Source organism: Natator depressus, chromosome 10 (genome assembly GCF_965152275.1).
Source record: "Natator depressus isolate rNatDep1 chromosome 10, rNatDep2.hap1, whole genome shotgun sequence".
NCBI lineage: Eukaryota > Metazoa > Chordata > Testudines > Cheloniidae > Natator > Natator depressus.
Window position 1 is genome coordinate 18,675,933 of NC_134243.1, and position 14,184 is coordinate 18,690,116.

At 45.3% G+C, this 14,184-nt stretch overlaps 1 protein-coding gene across 1 annotated transcript in view; it reads right to left on the reverse strand.

Annotated features, from left to right (window-relative positions):
• Window positions 1-14,184, reverse strand: part of XYLT1 (xylosyltransferase 1) — a 315,294-nt gene that overhangs the window by 197,078 nt on the left and 104,032 nt on the right. The gene's annotated exons all lie outside the window — the stretch shown is intronic.

Here is a 14,184-nt window from a genome sequence, read left to right on the forward strand (position 1 = left end):
CCTAGTGGGATTTTCAAAAGTGAACATAAGAATGGCCATAATGGATTACACTGAAGGTCCATCTAGCCCAGTATCCTGTCTTCCGACAGCGGCCAACACCAGGTGCCCCAGAGGCAATGAACAGAACAGGTAATCATCAAGTGATCCATCCCCTGTCGCCCATTCGCAGCTTCTGGCAAAATCAAAGTGCCTAAAGTAGGTTCGGTATTTAACTCCCATGAAAGTCGATGGGAGTTAGATGCATAACTCCCAAGGTGTCTATCTGCATCTTCAGGCATTTAACTGTAAATATGGCTCCAAGTAACCAAAAATAACCTGTGGTGTGATGTTAACCTATTCGTTTGTGCTAGGATTTACACCTTCCAGCAGCAGCATGGATTTTCAAAGATTCATAGATTCCAAAGCCACAAGGGACCATTGTGATCCTCTAGTATAACCTCCTATATAACACAGGCCATAGATCTTCCTCAAAACAACTCCTAGGGCATATCTTTTAGAAAAAGATTTCAACACACAACCCCACACCATCTCATGTCTTGTCTATTAATTTCTCCAGAAATATCTTTTTTAAAAAAGCTATACTCAGAACAATAAGCAACTAATTTGGTTTGAACAGTTCTGCAATTGTTTGTATTTGGCAAAACAGCTGTTTGGATGGTATGAATGATCTCATTTTAGAACTGCACATACACTGATCTCAGTAACAGTAAAACCTGCTTCCACTTCTTTTTTGTCACCCTTTCAGCCCTGATGAGGGAGGCAGTCTTGTTGCGATCTTCAAATACTTCTGTGTAACAGGTCATTATTCTAATGCTCTCTCCCAAAACTGGAGAAATAAAGCCACTACAGGAGCATATTTATACACCAGATTTACAAAGCTATCTACGCTTCATGGTAGCCGGTCTTTACCATTTTCCAATCAACACTGGTTGGTATCTAATTGATTTTACATTATGTCCCTTACCAGAAGTGAGAATATCGTGTTTACTAGGGCAGCACAAAGAGGGCAGGCCTATTCTTACGGCTGTATTTAATAATGCCGCTAATCATGGAGATTAGGCTGAAACAATTACAACAGCTAATTAAAGAACAATGCGGTTTTTGGCATCTTTTCTCAGACAGCACTATTGGGAATTCCTAACTCAGGCAAAGCAGGGATAATTAAAAATCAAGCTCTGGTTTCCCCTGCACTGGCAGCTGGATCACGCCGATTAAACTGCAAATAAAACACATGAAACCAACACTTTGTAGTCTATTCAATTTCACTTAAAAACGCTGTTTACTGATTCATAAACAGAGAAATAGTAAACAGCAAATTATTTAACTAAAGCCGGGTATGCAGTCTTCACTGCATTTGCTTCATAGCTTACCAGTACTACCTTTTTGTGCAGTATGTGGGGCACTAGGTGTTACAGGGCCTGATGAACCATTCAAATTGTTCAAGTTCCTTCAGAAAGACATTTTTGTTCAATAGGGAGAGATCTTGTAAAACCTCGCTGCAACTTGACCAAGATTTTCATAACCATTATGACATAAAAACTGGAAATTGCCTTTGTGGAAGGTGCACTATCCTATAATAATGGGTTACAATGCTAGAAGACAACAGAGTTATGACATCATTGTAGGCTACGACTGCTGAACAAGATAAGCTTTTGTTAATGATAGAGTTAAAGCAGCACTGTAAATACAGCAACTTTAATAAAAACAAAGCAACACTCAAGTTGTTAACGTTATTCACTTGTTATAAACCTACTCCAAAGCAGTGGGTTGGAAAGTTTGATGGAGACTCTTAATATTAATAGGGTTCAGAGTAGTAGTCGTGTTAGCCTGTATCAGCAAAAACAACAAGGAGTCCTTGTGGCACCTTACAGACTAACTAATTTATTTGGGCATAAGCTTTCGTGGGCTAAAACCCACTTCATCAGATGCATCGAGTGAAAAATACAGTAAGCAGTATATATATTACAGCACATGAAAAGATGGGTAATAGTTTCAAGTTCTGCTCATGAAGGACCGTTGTGGGACAGGGTAAGGAGCTGTGAGGCACCAAAGAGAAAACACAGACAATGAAAAATAGAAACTTAAGGCCGCCTTCTGCACTGACTTTAATGGAATTATATTTAGGGTGAGAGCGTGCATATCATACAGTAAAAATGACAAGGAGTACTTGTGGCACCTTACAGACTAACAAAGGTGACACAAGTACTCCTCGTTGTTTGTGCTGATACAGACTAACACAGCTACCACTCAAACATATCATGCAGTAGTAGTACATGAAGTTCAGATCTCTTAAGACACCATTCTGCATCCAGTTAATCTCTGTTGATAGCAGGCAGGTACACATACTGGATAGATAGTATTGTGGTTAAAGTATGACACTGGAAGTCATGAGACTGGATGGTTACTTTTGGCTCTGTGTCAGGCTTCTAGTGTGAGGTTTGCCAAGTCACTTAGGCCCACGGACTCAAAAGCATTTTTGTGTGCCTCAGTTTTTGGGTGTCCAGCTCAACATACCTACAACTTGCGTGTCATACGTGCCAAGCCCCTTGTAACTCCTGTGAGTGTCTCAAACTGGGCAACGAAAAATAAAGGCACCAGAATTAGATGCCACTCTTTAAAATATGGGTCTCAACATCTCTTGGCTCCAGACACCTCTTCTATAACATGGGCATGACCATGCTTTTCCAGCGCGTTACTTATGGTTTGTAAAACATTTTGAGAGCCTTAGATGCAAGGTGTGCTAGAAATACAAATGATCATTAGACAGATATAGGCCCCAGGTCCCTCCTGAACTGAACTCTTCTGGGCACATGGTGGGAAGAGGGCATCATCTCCTGGTTCTTTGGTGCATCACCACCACCTCTGGATCATTGGTGTCAGAGCAGCTATGGGGCTACTCTAATTTACACCAACTAGAGGACCTTATGTCAGTTGTTGCTGGTGTAACACAGATGTGCTCCACTCCATCTTCTCACACCTCTTTCATCCGGGCGCAGAGGGGGAGGACAGGGGGCAGCTACACCATTTTATGCCAACTAAGAGCTCTTCTATGTCAGAGGAATTCTCAACTGGCTAGTTTGGAGCTGATTCTACCCACCATTTTGCCCCCTGCCTGAGTAGGGCAAAGTCATCCGAACGGAAGGAGAGAATCTTGGCCATTTTGTGCACAGGCACAGACAAAAGAAAAACTAAGCAAACCTATTTCTTATTATTTTTAGAAACAATGTACTAAAACCACACAGCTGTTTACAGACAGCTATATATAATCCAGCAGATACACAATTATATTATTTACATTTATAGTTAAGGTACTCTCTTTCCAAGCTAACACCATAATGATGATCCCTAGATATTGCCATCTCCATTCCGTTTCAGTCACAGCAATCAAGCATTTCTTGAAATCTAAGCCACTCAATTCTTCAAATGCTGGCAAGGCTCTCGGAGCATGATTTAAAAGAACTGGGGATTTGCTAGTGCTTAGGTCAATACACACCAACTGTAGAATGCACAAACATGTCAGGTGAGGTGTGAAGGGTTATGCAAAAATATCCAATTACTTGCATTATGTTTGCTTAGTGTTTAGCAATCTGCCTGAAGGTTGTTACCACTCACACTCCCAGGGCCTGGGGTTTAATGCTCGGTCAAATAACCAGGAGATCGAGGTAGAATCTTCAAGCTCATACTGAGAAATCTTATACTTCATATAGTTATATAGTGGAGAATAGCAACATTAATTCACCTTCACAAGATTCTAATAATTGCTCTTCCTTCATGTCAGGATGATACTGAAATAACAAGGCTATATCAAGATGCTTAAAGAAAAGGTGTTCATCGCATTTTCCCCAGAGTAGATTTATTTCTTTTAATACTAGAGATCCAAAGACAAACAGTTGAGAGAAGAGGTCTGCATCATCCCCTTATCACCGCAGGTGTTTTGTTAAGGAAATGTGTATGGGTAATAGGAGTTCCTGATATTATACCAGGTATGCCATCAAGGAAAAAAGTTTTCTAAGGCTGGGCCTGCATTTCAGCTTCTGTGCAGAATGCACTCTTGAAAGGGTGGTCTAAGCTGCAGCAAATCTGTCAGGGAAAAATCAGCACAGAGACCAAAGAAAGGGGAAATACAGAGCATTCACCTGTATTTTCAAGCCACAGAGCTGTGGCAAGGTATCAGGGTCACAATTTGGATTGTTGACTCAAGTTGATTAGAGGAAGAGTAGGAAGGGTATAAATTATGGCCCCTGTGAAGAATCAACCCCAAGGTTAGCACAACTGTGTTTAGAAGGCAATTGGCTGCTTTGTGCCCAGGTATAGAGGTGTTCCAAACTCTGGATTTGCTTATATTTCCTATGGAAAATATTCTCATAATAATAGATCACTGGCAGCCGAATGACAAAGGTTTTTTAACCACTATCATTATGGGTCAGCCACAAAAGAAAGAGATGCTACCCTTAGTACTTTCAGCAACAAAAATGCTAGGATGATAGAATGGTATTTTTGCCAAGCCACTCATTAAAGTCTCATCAGAAGGTTTGGTTCTTTTTTTATAAATATATACCTCCATTTAGATTTCTGAACTCTGGATGAGATTTTCCTAGCCGATGGGAGGATTTAATGGGGCTAAATCTCCCAGTCAGCTTTGAAAATCTCCCCCACTGTCTACAGAGCCTCCTGTCTTCCTAGGGCATGGCTACACTTGCAGATGTAGAACACTGTGCGTTAAACCCGCCTTCATACAGCGCAGTAGAGAAAGCGCTGCAGTGTGTCCACACTGACAGCTGCAAGCACACTGGAGTGGCCACATCTGCGGCACTTGCAGCCGCATTGGGAGCAGTGCATTGTGGGCAGCTATCCCACACAGCACCTCTTCCCAGTCTGGCACTGTGGCTTGTGGGAAGGGGCGGGGAGTGCGGGACATTCTGGGTCCTGTCCCAACGCCCCGGGAGGCATCAGTTCGCATCCCAGCATTCCCTTTGCTTCCATCCACATTTGGTGCCATCTTTCAATGGTTTTTGTACTGCGCGCTCTGTCTTCCCTTTCGGTCTGCGGGAATGGAGCCTGAACTGCTGAGGAATATGCTGACGAGTCTCGCCAGCGCATCACGTTTGACAGTCGAGTTATTCCTTAAGAACCAAACAGTGAGGGCTCCGACGACGATATCGACTCGAGTAACGCAAACAACACGAGTCTGCTTGTGGCATTCATGGACACTTTCACCACCATGGAAAGCCGCTTTTGGGCTCGGGTAACAAGCACTGAGTGGTGGGATCACATCGTCATGCAAGTCTGGGATGACGAGCAGTGGCTGCAGAATTTTCGGATGAGAAAAGCCACTTTCATGGGACTGTGTGAGGATCTCGCCCCCACCCTGCAGCGCAAGGACATGAGATTGAGAGCTGCCCTGAAGGTGGAGAAGCGGGTGGCTATTGCAATCTGGAAGCTGGCAACTCCAGACAGCTACTGATCAGTCGCTAACCAGTTTGGAGTGGGAAAGTCGACCGTTGGAATCGTGTTGATGCAAGTTTGCAGGGCCATTAATCGTATCCTGCTCAGAAGAACCGTGACTCCAGGTAGTGTGCATGACATTGTGGCTGGCTTTTCACAAATGGGTTTCCCTAACTGCGGAGGGGCAATAGATGGGATGCATATTCCAATTCTGGCACCAGCCCACCTAGCCTCCGAGTAAGTTAATAGGAAGGGCTATTTCTCTATGGTTCTCCAGGTGCTTGTGGATCACTGTGGGTGTTTCATTGACATTAACACAGGCTGGTCCTGAAAAGTGCATGGTGCACGCATCTTTCGTAACACTGGCCTGTTCAGGAAGCTGCAAGCTGGGACTTTTTTCCCAGACCAGAAGATCACTGTAGGGGAAATCGAAATGCCCATTCTGATCCTTGGAGACCCTGCTTACCCTTTGATGCCGTGACTCATGAAACCCTACACAGGGAGCCTTGACAGCAGCAAGGAGTGGTTACAACAGGCTGAGGTGGTGCAGAATGACTGTGGAGTGTGCTTTTGGCCGTTTAAAGGGTTGCTGGCGCTCTCTGTACGGGAAGCTGGACCTGGCCGATAACAGCATCCCCGCAGTTATATCCGCATGCTGTACCCTGCATAACATTTGTGAAGGGAAGGGTGAAAGATTCACTCAGGCATGGAACTCGGAGGTTCAACACCTGACGGCTGAATTTGAACAGCCAAATAGCAGGGCTATAAGAGGGGCCCAGCGCAGGGCTGCAAGGATTAGAGATGCCTTGAGGGAGCAATTTGAGGCTGAAAGCCAACGGTAATGTCTGGCGTGGTGCCCTGTACGGGGGTGAACTGCAGTAGGAGTCTGTGTTTGCTACGTATGCTACACTGACTTGCAGTGCCTGTTGCTTTCCTGGGCTAAGGTTTCTTTTATGTTATGCAGTAATAAAGAGTGTTTTCAAAGCCAAAAAATCAATTTCAAAAACAGCCATGCCTTTGTGCCGCACTCTGAGAAGATCTCCCCTTGCGAGGACTTGAGAAGTAAATTTAGTATTAATGAAAGATGCTGCTTTGGCAAGCATGGAAACGGGAATTCCTCTGTATTTATCCACAGCACCCTGGCTGTCCCACCACTGAGCCTCAATCCTAATCAGTGGGGCAGATCCTCCACTAGTTACCAATGCAGCATCTTTCCCTTGTATTAAATTAATTTGTCAAACACTTGACCTGTCAAGTAGACAGATCCAAAGAAAGATTTGGCTCTTTGTGTCTACATGTTTATTCAATGCCCATCCCTCCCATGTCTGAGTACTTAGGGTGAGAAGAGAATTCATTCTTAAAGCTCTTTCCGTCTTGACTTCTCTGCTGAGAATATCAACAAAACAGCAATTTTGATGGTTGTTCCTATGACCTTTACTCAGCTGCACTGTACAAATGTAGTGTTTTCTAATACTAGTTAGATTATTAAATGTCTAATTTTAAATTACAGAGTTTGTGGAATGCGGAAATGCTGCATCTTGCATTTTCTAACTTCTTGTGTTAAAATTTGCAGCCGCAAATTTCTATACTATCGTAACAGGTGAAGCCTAAAAAATAAGGTTTGCATGCATGTTTCTTGCAAATTTAGAAGATATCCAAGTAGTGATCATTATAGTTAAGTCGAAATCAGACTTCCAACATATCCTCTTTTTTCAGTTATTTATAACTTTCTCAAAGAGGTATATTAGTCAGAAATGTTCCAAGTTTTTTGGACCATCTCTAACTCTAAGCTATTGAGCTTTTAATATTCAAAATTTTAAATCTTCTGAAGCAGTTTTACCTGACTTGAAAGCACCAGATTGAGGTCCCAAACAGGGATCGGTTGCCAAACTTGAGGGCATAACCTGTCAAGACCGAGCATCGGGTTAGTGAAGACTGATCGGCCTGCCATCCCTGGGAGGAATGCTGAAATGGCGGCTAGGTGATCCTATATCGATGAGACCGACATGCCCTGCTACTTTAAATGTAGCAGATAATCCAAGATGAAGTGTACTGATGACTGCATCAGAGAGGTATGACTCCACGAATACCAGATTGAGAATCTCTTCTGCTTAGCCAGGTGGGTGTCCCTGGTGGATGGTTTCCTCCTGCAAAGGAGAAACTCCCTAACAGGTTCCGAGCATGTCAGCTCTAACGGGTTCAACCATGAAGCTTCCAAGCCGTGAGGTGGAGAGATTCAAGATTGGGATGCTGGAGCCAGCCATGGTCCTGGGTGATCAGGTCCAGAACAAAGGGCAGGATGAATGGGACAGCTCCAGAAGCATGGTGCACCAGTGTTGGTGGGGCCAGGCTAGTGCTATCTGTATCACTGAGGCTCCATCCCTCCTGACCTTGAGCAGAAACTTGTGGACAAGCAGAATAGGTGGGAAGGCGAAGAATGGGTGGTCTTTCCAGGGGAGGAGGAACACGTCTGCAAGTGAGCCCAGACTGTGATTCAGGAAGGACCAGAACTGCAGGCACTTCTTGTTGCTTCTCGTCGCAAACAAGTGGATCTGGGGAACTCCCCACTACTGGAAAATGTTCATCACATCTGGGTGAATGGACCACTTGCGGTTGTGGAAGGATCTGCAGAGATGATCCACCAGCTCATTTTGAGATCCAGGGACATACGATGCCTCCACATGTACTGAGGAGGCTATGCAGAAGTCTCAGAACTTGACAGCTTCCTGACATAGGGGAGAGGAGTGTGCTCCACCCTGTCTATTTATATAAAACATTGTTGTTGTATTGTCTGTCCTGACTGACATACATCTCCCTTCCAAGTGAGCTTGGAAGGTCTGGCATGCCAGACGAACTGCCCTCAGCTCCCTGACATTGATGTGAAATGAGAGCTCTGCTTGGGACCAGAGGCCCTGACTCCTGAGCTCTCCCAGATGCACTCCCCACCCTATCGCTGGCGCGTCGGTGACCAGAGACAAGGAGGAATGTGGTTTGGAGAAGGGCACCCCCGTGCACACCACTTGTGGATCAAGCCACCATTGGAGAGATTCAAGAGCCTGTGGTGTGAGCATGACTACCTTGTCCACACTATCTCAGCCTGGTCGATATGCCGATGCCAGCCAGGCCTGGAGAGGTCTGAGCCTCAGCCTCATTTGTTGTACTACATACGTACAAAACGCCATGTGTCTGAGGAGCTTCAAGCAATTCCTTACTGTGGTGGTATTGCCTGAAGCCCTCTATAACGTCATGAATTGTCTGAAAACAAGACTCTGGATGGAAATCTAACACTACCCCTATAGACTCTATTTTCTGAGTCGGGGGTAGAGTTGACTTTTGTATGTTCAGCAGGAGACCTAGTCTGTCAAAGGTAGACCTTATCATGCTTACATGTTGTTTCACTTGTGTCTTGGTGCGGCCCTTGACCAGCCAGTCATCTAGGTATGGGGATACCTGCACCTGCCTTTTTCTCAGGAAGGCGGCTATGACTGTCATGCACTTGGTGAACACTTGAGGGGCTGCTGACAGGCCGAAAGGGAGGACTGTAAATTGGTAGTGAGTGCAGCCCACTATGAATCTGAGGAACCTCCTTTGGGACGTGACTATCAAAATGTGGAAGGATGCGTCCTTCAAGTCAAGGGCAGCATATCAATCCCCTGGATCCAGGGAAGGGATAATGGCGGCCAAAGAGACCATCTGAAATTTTAATTTCTTCATGACCCAGTTGAGGTTGTGCAGGTTGAGAATGGGTCTGATACCCTCTTTGGCTTTCGGGATGAGGAAGTACCAGGAGTAAATCCCTTTACCCCTTAGTTCCTGTGGAACCTCCTCTACTGCTCCTGCTAATAGGAGTTTTTGCACCACCTGCATTAGGAGTTGCTCATGAGTAGGGTCCCTGAACAGGGATGGGGAAAGTGGATGGGAAGAGGGGGGGAACTGAACTGGATATCCCAGTTCTACTGTACGTAGTACCCAGAGGCCTGAGGTAATTTGGGACCACACACAGTAGAAATGGGATAAATGGGCTGAGGAAGGTGGTGGTGGATCCAGGATTTGGGTTGGTGTGTCACCCCGGACACATCTTCAAAAGGCCTGCTTAGGACCGGGGGGGGGCTGTCTCATTGACCCCAACCCCTGGTTGGAAGGGGGTTGAGACGATCAACACCTGTGATTTCTGCCCTGTCTTCTGTTAAAGTCCTGCCTAGGTTGTCCCTGATAAGGGCACAGCGTAGACTGGGGCTTAAAGTGTTTCTGCTGTGTAGCAGGTGTATGCAGCCCTAAAGAACATAAGAACAGCCATACTGGGCCAAACCAAAGGTCCACCTAACCCAGTATCCTGTCTTCCGACAATGGCCAATGCCAGGTAACTCAGAGGAATGAACAGAACAGGTAATCATCAAGAGATCCATCCCCTGTCACCCATTCCCAGCTTCTGGCAAACAGAGGCTAGGGACACTATCCCTGCCCATCCTGGCTAATAGCCATTGATGGACCTATCCTCCATAAATTTATCTAGTTCTTTTTTGAACCCTGTTATAGTCTTGGCCTTCACAAGATCCTCTGGCAAGGAGTTCCACAGGTTGACTGTGGGTTGTGTGAAAAAATACTTCCTTTTGTTTATTTTAAACCTAGTGTCTATTAATTTCATTTGGTGGCCCCTAGTTCTTGTGTTATGTGAAGGAGTAAGACTTTAATGTGGCTTGGGAATCCTTTAAGCTATGTAGTTTCAAGTTAGTCTTTTCTGAAAATAGAGTCAAACTCTTGAACGGGAGGTCCTGAATTGTCTGTTGGACCTCACCCGGGAGGCCCAAGTTCTGAAGCCAGGGAACAACGATGCATGGCTATCACCAAGGACACGGTGCAGGTTGTTGAGTCCGCAGAGTCCAGCAAGGCCTGCAATGAGGCCCTCGCCACTGCCTTACCCTCATCCACTCAGGCTGAGAACTCTGCCTTGGAGTCTGCTGATACAAACTCCTTGAATTTTGTCATTGCATCCCAGGAATTAAAATTGTACCAGTTGAGGATCACCTGCTGGTTAGCAATGCGAAGCTGGAGCCCCCCCAGTGGAATACACCTTCCTGATGAAGAAATCCAGCTTCTCTGTGTCCTTTGCCTAGGGAGTGGGCACTTGTTGCCCCTGCCTCTCCCGCACATTTACAGCCGCCACCGCCATCACCACCAAGTCCAGTGGGGGTAGGAGGGTGAAAAGGTACTCGTAACCCTTTTGATGGCACAAAGTACTTCCTTTCCACCCCCTTCACTGAGGAGGTCAGAGAGGCCAACGTCTGCCACAGGGTCTTAGTGGTCTCTTGTATAGTTTTTATGAGAGATAGCACTACCCTCGTGGGGCCAGCAGATGTCAAAAGGTCCACCATAGGGTCTGACAACTAAGTGACCTCTTGCACCTGGAGCCCCAGATTTTGAGCCACCTGTCTTAGAAGCTCCTGGTGGGCTCTATTCTCAGCTGGGACTGGTGCTGAGGATGTTCCTGCTACTGCCTCATCAGGTGAGGGCAGAGGGGCTCGCCCTTCGGAAGTGACCAAGAGGGTTCTACGTGAAAAGGACCCCCAGGATTGATGGTACGTCCAAGGGGTCCAAAAGGGCCACTGTACTGGCATTTTCCACTGCGCTGGCCACAGCACGGGTGAGAAGGACTGTCCCATCTCCGGTCTCTGGGGGTGCCGCTCTAACTGGTGCCGGCTCCTCTTAGAGACCTGACTCCTCTTCGAGTCTGACACTGATTACTCTGAGTGCGGAGACCATGGCGGGGCGGTGCCAGACGGCGCCAGGGTGAAGAAGAGAGGTGCCATGTTATCTCTGGCTTGCCTCTGGATGGCACCATAGGTCTTTGTGGTGCCGGAGGCTTAAGGGCCAGTGCCCTCTCGTGCCAATCAGGCGAGTGCAGAGCCGTTAGAGCTATGAGGTCCCTGGATGCTTCAAAGGTCTCCAATGTAGAGGGGAGATCTAAGTCCTCCACTTGGCCCAGTTCTACTGGCACCAGACTCAACGGACCCCTCTGTGGGCCCAGATTCAATGGCACCGCCTCAGGCATGGAAGAGGCGGAGCGTCCCGGCACGGGTCGCATTCCGCATACAGGCTCACGCTCAGTTATATGAGTGGGTGAGCGCCTTCTGTCAGTCTTCCTGTGCTTTTTGCAAGGCAGCAGCAATTCCGAGCAGTGCCAAGTCTCGGCACGCGCAGAACTCTTCAGTGCTGGGGAGTGACGGTGCTGAGGGTCCATGACCCCAGAATCCTTCCTCGGTGCCAGAACCTCCCTGATCAAGGCTGGTGCCCTGTGCACTAACGCCAAAGTACACGGTGCCAGATCCATAATGCTCGACTCCGATTGTGCATGAAGGGCTGCCTCCATCAATAAAAGTTTCAGTTTATGGTCCCTTTCTTTCTTGGTCTTGGGACAGAATCCCCTGCAGATTTTACACCGATCAATCTAGTAGGATTCCCTCAAGCACTTTAAAGCAGGATGTGTGCACGTCGCCCTTTGGCATAGGCTTCTGGCAGACCCCACACACCTTAAACCCTTGGGACCGAGGCATGCCCCAGTTCCAGGAGGGGAAGGGAACAGGGAAGGGGACCCAGGTTAAAGAAGGGGGTTAACTGAAAACTACACTATTACTAAGAACTAACCACTATTTAAACTATTTACAGATAAAAATGAAAGTGCACTAGTGGGTAAGTCGAGAATGAGCGAGAGAGAATGCTCCAATGACCATCCCTGGTAGTAAGAAGGAACTGAAGAGGCGGCAGGTCGGCAGGGCCCTATATGTGGCGCCATGAAGGTGCAACTCCAGAGGGTGCCTGGGCAGACCCGACGGGTACTGCTAGAGAAAAAACCTTCCGGTGACTTTGCACACGGGTAGCACACACCTACTTGAAATTAACATGAGCAAGCATTCAAAGAACAAACATTTCATGTGCAAATTTTAAATTCACCTTCCTTGAGCACTACTGCCAGTAAGAAATCAAACACAAATGGAATACAATGGAAACAAAATTCATTTAAAACTGTGAACAAATATTTGTGGAAAATGTTTGCTGAATTAGGGCTTTCATGCACAAAGTACTTAAGTATGTGCATAGCTTTTGAGCAAAGATGATGTTAGCAAGTTTCTGGAGTTCGTTCTGGGGAATTCAGTGCATGGTGGGTCATCAAGGATTGCCATCTGGCTGAGCTGGAGTCATCCAACCCTGATCAGTAGAACTACTCACATGCTAAGTGCTTAGCTGAGTTGGAGCCATTTTGCCCCTTAATTAAGAAATATACCTCACAATTTTTTCAAGCAGTAATAAAGTTATGCAATGGCAATAATTTCCTCTCAAATAGCAAGACAAAGCACAGGTCTAATTTCAGCACAAGGCTGGTGACCGTGTTTGTGAACAGAAAAATCACAGTGATCCTCGAAGCAAAGCAGCACAAACAGGATGTACCCTGAAATGTGTTTCATGCACCTAAGACTAATTCTGATACTCCTGTTATTGCAAAGAAAGACAGTAGTGAAAATAAAGCCATGCAGAAAATGTCCTATTCAGCCTATAGATAAACTCTATGTTTATCTATAGAGACCAAAATGAATTACCACATTTTTTTTAAGCAGAAGAGACCTGAGTCATTACTAAAAAAAAAAAAAAAAAAGAAAGAAAGAAGAGTTAATAATGACAAATATCAAACAATGTTAAAAACAAATGGAGAGATGGGGGCTGAGGGGGGGAGGCTCACAACCATGAGTGCCTACTACAAGGCAGCCTGTAAAAAGCAGGGCAGACACCCAAACTGGAGTTATGTTCTATTATTAGAGTTCATCAAGCCAGTAGAAATGTGAACTCCTAAAGTACTGCAATAATCTTATAATTGAGTCACACAGACAGTCTATCTTGCCATCCAAACAAGCTAGACTATGTGATAAATGGTCACTTACACCAAAAATCACAAATATTTCAGGTTACACCCGATCCCAAGAGATCAGGCACTCATCCAGGTCGATTTTCATCCTAGATCTCACACCAAAGACAATGCTGGAAGTCAATTCTATAGTAAACTAACTATTAGCTGAGAAAAAGGAATGAGAGTTATTGAGAAGTTAAAGCAGGTAAAATATATGTATGGGTGAGTCACAATCTATAAATCCAAATGGTAGCAGTGATGTAGTAAAATCTGCCAGTTTCCCAAAAGGCTCTCAGGGCTATTTAGAATAACTCGGGGATCTCCATCTCTTCATTCAGTTATTCTGCCCTGTTAGAATCCAAAAAATCCAGAGATGAAAATTTTTTCCTTGTGTCCATACTTATAGCTTCTTCTCACAGAAAACAAGCTGACAGGGTCACTATCCACGTGGGCTCTTTCTTTGATTACAGAGAGAGGAATACATTTAGAGAGTCTTTGATCTCTAATCATCACACACAATGACAACTTGCCTTCAAAGTCACAAAATTTAGCACTTTCCTTTTATTTTTCCTTTAATTTGAATTACACAAGGCTTCCTTCTTGTTTGATGGATTATTTAGTTACAGGAGTATATACAACAAAAAATGTTTGCTATTACATTAGAACAGGATACAGATAAGTGAAAACAATGCATGCAGCATCCCATCAGTTTCTATGAAGTTTAAACACCAAATATATTCTTATGCATTTAACAATCACTTTGATCTATACTAATATACAAGTGAATTGGTCTGGCTTCCAGCTATGCATTGGTAAGTGTTCAGTGAGGCCTAGGGCTTTGG